This window comes from Balaenoptera musculus, chromosome 4, assembly GCF_009873245.2.
Source record: "Balaenoptera musculus isolate JJ_BM4_2016_0621 chromosome 4, mBalMus1.pri.v3, whole genome shotgun sequence".
Lineage (NCBI taxonomy): Eukaryota > Metazoa > Chordata > Mammalia > Artiodactyla > Balaenopteridae > Balaenoptera > Balaenoptera musculus.
Genome location: NC_045788.1, coordinates 89,146,742 through 89,155,011, shown reverse-complemented (window position 1 = coordinate 89,155,011; position 8,270 = coordinate 89,146,742).

Sequence of the window (8,270 nt, the reverse complement as noted above, 5' to 3'; positions counted from 1 at the left end):
AGCCATCAGTGTAGAAGTAGGGAGGCACTTTGCAGTAGTCTGGGCAAGAGATGGAGATGCCTGGCCTCCAGGGGGCAGCAAAGAGATGGTGTGCATGAATTAAGAGTCTCAAACCAGGACATGAAAATGGATTGGATGTGAGAGCGAGAGACACGTCAAGGCAGCAAGGATGAGTTCTAGGTTTCTGAGTTGAATTAGGTTTCTGGGTGATGATAGTGCTGTTATCAAAACGTGGAAGATGGAGAAGGAATCAAGAGTTCAGTTTCAGAAAGTTTTAGTTTGACCTGTCTGTGAGACACTCTGAGTCATCCTTCAGAAGAATGCCTGAATAAATAACTACAAGGGAAAATGGACCTTTCTGAAGCAGGTCAAAGAGAGAAGCAAAGCCAGTATCCAGTCATTCACACTAGAATGGCTTTGGAGGGAGTGTACCAAAGCCCTTCTGTAGATCATGAGATATACATACACATATGTATGTGTGTAATATATATATATATATATATATATATATGCCGGGTTGTGAAGTTACATGAGCAAACTCAACTCAGGACTTTTGTTAAAGTGGCCACAATCATTACTTCCTGTCTCAAAATAGAGGGCGAACTCCTTCTCCAGCATAGGAAGCTGCATGCCTCCACTTCGTGTTCTGTTTCTGCACTATCAATGAGCAAGCCGGCACAGCAGTGAAAGGGGGCTGATTGCAGGCAGATAAAAATAACAATTGTAGAGACACAGGATGCTAATTGTGACCAGCAAACAAAGTTTGCAGATTAGTTGTGACCTGTAAATGTGCTGCTACACATGTTTCTCTTTGGGGCTTTAACCACATCCTAAAACACAGTTCAGCATGTCAATTTTTCAGAGCTAGTTTGCTTGCTTGAGTAATCAAGTCATAAGCATAAGAAAAAATGTAACCACATTTTATTGCTTTTACTTAATTCAACTTCAACTGGATGCTCCTAGGACCACTGCAGCAGAAAATAATCATAGAAATAGGGAACAAGTTAATGAACCATAGATCAGAACACATACTAAATAATGTTTCCCAAGCCATTCCATATTAGTTGGTGAAGTTTCAAAAGGTACTTTTTGGTCAAATATGTTTAAGAAGCATAACTTTGTTGAAGTAGGTTTATCTTTGGTAGAACATCTTAATGTAAATAATTAATATCATTCATGCTAATATGCAGTGTGAAATCCCAGAAGGATGATACAGTATTCGGTGTTTTCAAACATATTGAAAACATATCACAATTTGATAAACATACACGCATACACACATTACATCTATCGACTATATATTTTCAATAGAATCATCATCCTATCTTATAACTAGGGTCAGTTTGCAATATGCTTTCTGTCATTGGCAGAATATCCAATTTTAGCTGCTTAAATAATTAGGGGTTGTTTTCCTTAAAGGGCAAGAAACCAAGAGGTAGGTTTGTGGCTCTATTCAGTGGCCCACGAAGTCAAAACAAACTCTTAAAAATTCTCTTGACCTTTCTTTTCCTCTCAGCTGCAAAATAACTTCTGCAGCTGCAAGTACCACAGCTGTGTACAAGAAAAGGAAGAGGGAATTAGGAAGAGGTATGAGGATATCAGCTTCATCTGTTCCTCTATTTTTTTAATTTAATTTTATTTATTTATTTATTTTTACATCTGTTCCTCTTTAACAAAGAAAACAAAATATTTTTCAGAATTCCTATAGCAGATATTTCCTTGAGTCTCATTATCTTATTACCATCAGGCTCCTTGACCACATATAACTGCTGCAGAGGGTGGGAGGGTAGGTGGAGGCTCTGGGAAGCCCAGAACAGGATTCTCATAATTGGTTTAGACATTCATGTTATTTCACCTGGCTTGGGCACGTCATGCTTCAAACAAATTAGACACAAGGAGAAGCTGGATCTTGCTTAGGCAACTAATAGTGTCTGCTACACAGACTGTATTACCAGACAAATTTAGCATAATTCATTTGTCATTTGCTAATTGTGGTGAACATTGTAATGTACTGCCCAGATTCCCCTTCAGGAATAAAGGACGGATTACCCAGCTGCTGGTAGGGTTGCCGGAAGGAAAACAGGCCTCAAGCTATCAGCTCCCTTTAGGTATCCCTGCAAGTGAAGAGTCACCTTACCAAGGATGTACCCCCTTCAAGGCCGTCTTTATCAACATGGGCCTGCAAGGGCCCCACCCCTCCTCTTTCCCTTCATTTACCTCTCCCGGCCCTGCCACACTCAGAACAGCTCTGAAAGGTCATCCTATTTCCAGAGCTGGGGCTTGCTAAAGTTTCTGTTGAGACTGCATTGCAGCTTGACTCTTCCCTCTGCCCAGTCCTGCTTTACACTCTTGTTCTCCACAGGTTCACCTGATCCCAATTGTACTCCTAGTAAATCTACAAGCTAATGTCTATCTCGGAGTCTCCTTCCCGAGAACCCAACCTGCTACAAAAATAGAAATTAGATATACCCAAAACATGTTCCTTTCTCTATTTTAGTCTTGAAGTTTGTTTGGAAGCTCAAAGTAATTTTTGTTTTTTAAATTAGAGTTATTAAAGTTAAAATGTAATTTTTAAGGCTGCCACATGGCACTGAAATTCTTTGTCACTCCAACATTGGCAAGTGTGAGAATTTTTGCCATCTGTACCAACTATTCATTTTCCCAATTGGACAAACACTTGATTTTGTTTATAAATTTTGGAAAACAACTTTATTTTTCTGAATTAATTAATTAGTACTCATTGTAAAATTACAGAAACAGGTGAAAGTTTAACTAAGAAAGAAAAAATTACCTGTAATCTTAACACATACCTGTTATTAATCTTTGAGGGATGTCTGTCCAGACTTTTAAAAGGAGTTAACAGCTGTTTCTTCGACCTTTTATTTAGTCTTAGGAAAGTCTGAGGATTTGCTCCATGTTCATTCTTCCTTGTAATATTAACTGAAAGAATTTTTAGGAACAGAACTAGAGCAGTTCTATACTAAAAGAGGATCTGGCCAAGGACTAAAGGGCCAAAACATACCTCATCATTGAGACTGAGTGATGAATAACTGGTATTTATGAGATGCAGCTGCAGAGACTTGGGGCTAATCGCATACACCTGAGAGAACAACGTGACACGGACTAAAAGCTTAAGGGTCCCCGGAGCTGATGATTCCCTGAGCTATGAGAGCTGCATGTTTTCATTTCTATGACCATGTGTGTTCTATAAACAGCATGGCAGGCACATTGCAAGCTATACCTGTGAGGTCCAAGACCACAGCTTTGTTGTTGTGTGTGCTATTTCCTGTTTGCGTTCTTAAAACTAAATAACAACTGGTGCTGGGTGAATTCTAATGTGTCCTATGAGTTTAATTGTTAAGCTGAACTCTAAATAACTACAACTGGCAGAAACAGACATTTTTTTTTTTGATGTGGACCATTTTTAAAGTCTTTATTGAATTTGTTACAATGTTGCTTCTGTTTTTATGTTTTGGTTTTTTGGCCCCGAGGCATGTGGGATCTTAGCTCCCTGACCAGGGATTGAACCTGCAGCACCCCTGCATTGGAAGATGAAGTCTCAACCACTGGACCACCAGGGAAGTCCTGAAACAGACATTTCTATTATCACACAGATAATTCAGAACTCCATTCTCATTGTAAAAGATTCAAATATTATAGAATTTCATAAAGTAAACTCTCCTTCCCTGCATTCTCTCTCTTCCCTCATTTTTAATTACTAATTTAATTTACTTATTTTGCATAGGTCTATCCAGATTTTCTATTAGTTCTCAAGTCAGTTTTTGGTACTTTGTGTCTTTCTAGGAATTTACCCATTTCATCTAAGTTAAATTTATAGGCTTAAAGTCGTTCATGTTTCCTTACAATTCTTTTAGTTCCTGTAGGATCTATAGTTATGCTTATCAATTTTATTAATCTTTACAAAGAACCAGCTTTTGGTTCCATTGATATTCTTTATTATTTTTCTGTTGCTAGTCCGTTGATTTCTGCTCCGATCTTTATTTTCTTCTTTCTACTTTAAGTTTGATTTCTTCCCTCTTGCTTGTCAAAGTAGAAGATAAGATTATTGATTTAGACATTTCTTCTTAATTATGTAAGCATTTTATGATCAGTATTTCCTCCTAAGCTTTGCTTTAGCTACAGCCTATAAATTTTGATATGTTGTGCCTTTATTTTCATTTAGTTTATAGTATTTTGCAATTTTTCTTATGAGTTCTTCTTTGACCATCAGTTATTTAGAAGACTGTCATTATTTTTCAAAACTTTGGGGATTTCCCAAATATCTTTCTATTGATTTCTAATTTAATTCTGTAATAATGAAAAGTACTTTGTATTATTTCAATCCTTTTAATTTTTTTGAGACTTGCTTTATGGACTAGCATAGAGTTTATCCTGAAGGTTGTTCCATCTGTGCTTATAAATAATGTGTATTTTGCCATTGCTATGTGGCAAATACTCCTTAAATGTCAATCATTGATACTATGTATAAAATAGACAACTGAGGGGAACATACTGTATAGCACAGGGAACTTTACTTAATGCACTGTGGTATCCTAAATGGGAGGGAAATCCAAAAGGGAGGGGATATATGTATATGTATGGCTGATTCATTTTGCTGTGCAGTAGAAGCTAACATGACATTGTAAAGCAACTATACTCCAATAAAAATTAATTTAAATAAATAAAACTTAAAGATATAAAATAAAATGTCAGTTGGATCCTTTTTACAATGTTCAAGGCTTCTATGTCCTTACTAATTTTCTCTCCATTTCTATCAATAACGGAGACAGGAGTTGCTAAGTCCCCAACTCTGGCTATTGTATTTTCTATTTCTCCTTAAATTCTGTCAGTTTTTGCTTCATTTATTTTTGGGGCTCTGTTGTTATGAGCATATACATTGTAATTATATCTTTCTGATGTATTGACCCTTTTATCATTATGAAATGTTACCAACAAAATCATCTCTAGTAATATTCTTTGTCTTGAGGTCTATTTCACCTCATATTAATGTAGCCACTCTAACTCTGTTATCATTACTGTGTACATGCATTTTTTTCCCATCATTTTACCCTCACCTATTTGTATCTTTGAATTTTACATATTTCTTTCGTAAACAGGGAGTAAGATCTTGGTGTTTGGGGTTTTTTTTTAATCCCTTTACCTCTGCCTTTGAGTGGAGTGTTCAGCTCACTCATATTTAATGTAATTATTGATATAGTTGGATTTATATCCACTATTTTGCTTGTTTTCTTCATATCTCATTTTTTTTGTTCTTCTATTGCTCCATTACTGTCTTTTGTGTTAAACAAAAACTTTTCTGATACCATTTTAATGCCCCCATTGATTATTTTAGCTGTATTCTTTGAGATTTTGTGTTGTTTTTAGTTGCTCTAGGGTTTAAAATATTCATTTTTAACTTTCACAATTCAAGTTAGCACTGACATAATTTCATTAAAATATAGCATACTAGTAAAGCCCTATGTCATTTCTCCTTATTCTTCTGTGTTGTTGACATATGTATAAAACCTTCATATATATTGTAAATCTAATAATACTGTTAGAATTATGACTTTAAACAATCTTCTAATTTTAAAGAAATTAAGGAAGGAAAAGAAAAAAATATACATACATGCATATAGTTTTTATTTACTCACATATTTCTGGTGACCTCCATTTTTTCCTGTGGATCTGAATTATTGTCTGGTGTCATTTCCTTCAGCCTGAAGGACTTCCGTTGTTTTGTCAGGTCTCCTAGCAGTGAATTCTATCAATTTTTGTTTATCTAGAAATATCTTTATTCTGCTTTTTTTTTAAGGCTAATTATACTAGGCTACAGAATTCTAGGTTGCCGGTTTTTTTTTTTTTTTTTTCAGCACTTTGATTATGCCATTTCTCCTTCTTGTGGCCTCTATTGTTTCTTAGGAGAAGTTAACTATTAATCACATTGTAGTCCCCTTTTATACGAGTTGTGTTTCTCTTGCTGCATTCAAGATTTTCTCTTTTCTTTGGATTTCAAGAATTTGAATATAATGTGTCTAGTTGTGTTTTCTTTTGTTTGTGTATCAGCCTGGTGTTCATTGAGCTTCTTGGTGTTCATTGGGTCTGGAAATAAATGTTTTTCACTAAAATGGGACGTTTATAGCCATTATATTTTAAAATAATTTTCTGCTTCCATATCACCCCTCCTTTCATGACTCCCAATAGATATATTCTTGAAATTGTTCTACAGATCTTTGAGACTATTTCTTTTTTTTAATCTCTTTTATTTTTGTTCTTTGGATTAGACAATTACTATTGATCTATCTTCTAATTCACTGACTTTTGCTATTTCAAATCTGCTGTTGAGTCTCCCTAGTGAATTTTTTATTTCATTTACTACACTTTTCAAATTTAGAATTTCCATTTGGTTATTTCATCTGGGTTTTCAAGAGTCAATTTTTACTGACTGCTTTGTTTTCCCTGAATGTGGGTCACACTCTTCTGTTTCTTAGCATGTTTTGTAATGATTGTGTGAATTTTAGATAAAATTGTAGCACCTGTGCATTCTGTTTTATTTTTCTAGGGCTCAATGTTTTGTGGTTTTCTATTGTTTGTTTCTTTGTTTTAGTAACTTGCCTGGACTTAAACCACAGAATATCTTCTTCTGAAGCTGACAATGTATCTGGTCATTTTTTTTAAGTATTTCTTTTTTGGGGACCCCTCTGTCTGCATGGTTTAGTGGTCAGCCAGTGATTTGGGCAGACACCTTAATTATCTAAGACTTCCTCAGATGTTGCCAATTGAGGTATGTGTGTGGAGAACACCTTCAAAGTTGCAGCCAGTTCTCAAGTCTATCTTGGTGTACCATATCAGGAGATACATGACTTTAGTTGTTTCATTATTGATAACATTAACATTGATACTTAGTTAAGATTATATCTGCTAGGTTTCTCTACCAAGAGATTAATATTTTCCTTTTAAATTAATAAATAATTTGTAGACTTTTTGGTCAAAGTTTGTAATTTTAAAATAGGTAAGTATCACTTTGCTCATTGATCATTTACTTACTAGCTTAGCACCTACTGACTATTTTTTCTGAATCAGTTATTAAGTTGATAGATGGTGGATGTTCTAACTCCATTATTCCTTCCACTCTATTCCAAGAAACAATTTTCCCTTTTTATTTATTCATCCATTTCTTTGTTTATTTACTTATCAACATGGACACATAGATTCTTTTTTTTCTCTTTCCTATCTCCAAATTTTTAAAGTTAGTCTTACCAAAGTATAATTTTACACAGAGTAAAAATAGACTGCTTTTAATTTTTCCCAAGAGAGTTCCCTTTTGTCCTTTTGCAGTCAATCTCTCTTCCAACCTCTAGCCCCCCAACCTACTGATCTCATTTCTGTTCCTATTTTAATATTAATTTCTGATTTTTTGTTGCTAATATAAAATTTTATATATTAATCTTATGTTATGAAACCCTGCTACACTTGCTAATTAATCCTAGCCGATTGTTTTTTGTAGCTTCCATAGAATCATGTCATCTGTGAGACCTCTTCCTTTACTTCTTGCTTTCCAGTCCAGATGCATTTGATTTCTTTTGCTTATTGCTTGGGCTAGAACTTCTAGTACAATGTTGAATTAAAGTGGTGAGAGTATATATCCTTGCCTTATGTCTATATTAGATGGAAAACCTTCAGTAATTGACAAGGATGACATCCTAATGATTAAGGATGATGTAAGTTGTAGGCTTTTTTTAAGTACTCTTAATTATGTTGAGGAAGTTCCCTTCTATTTTTAGTTTCCTGAGAGTTTTATTTTTTTAGACAGGAATGCATGTTGAGATTTTGTCAAATAGTTTTTCTGCCTCTACTGAAATGATCACATGGTTGTTTTTGTTTTTTGAGGTTTTTTAGTCATTAACCTGATGATTTATATTGATTGATTTTCTACGGTTAAACCATCTTTTGTTCCTGGTGTAAATCCCACTCAGTCATGATATATTATCCTTTTAATATGTTGCTGGATTAGTCTTGCTAAAATTTTGTTAAGAATTTTCCCATGTATGTTTATGAGGAATAACTTTTCTGTCATTTTCTTTTCTTGTAGTGTCTTTATCTTATTTTGTTATCAGGTTATACTGACAACATCAACATCTATACTTACTATTTCACATATAGCAGATACTGTTCTAAGTAATTTACATATATTTATTCCTTTTTACATTTGGCATTATTTCAGACTTCACAAAACAACTGCAAGAATAATACAGGCTAGTCTCATATAC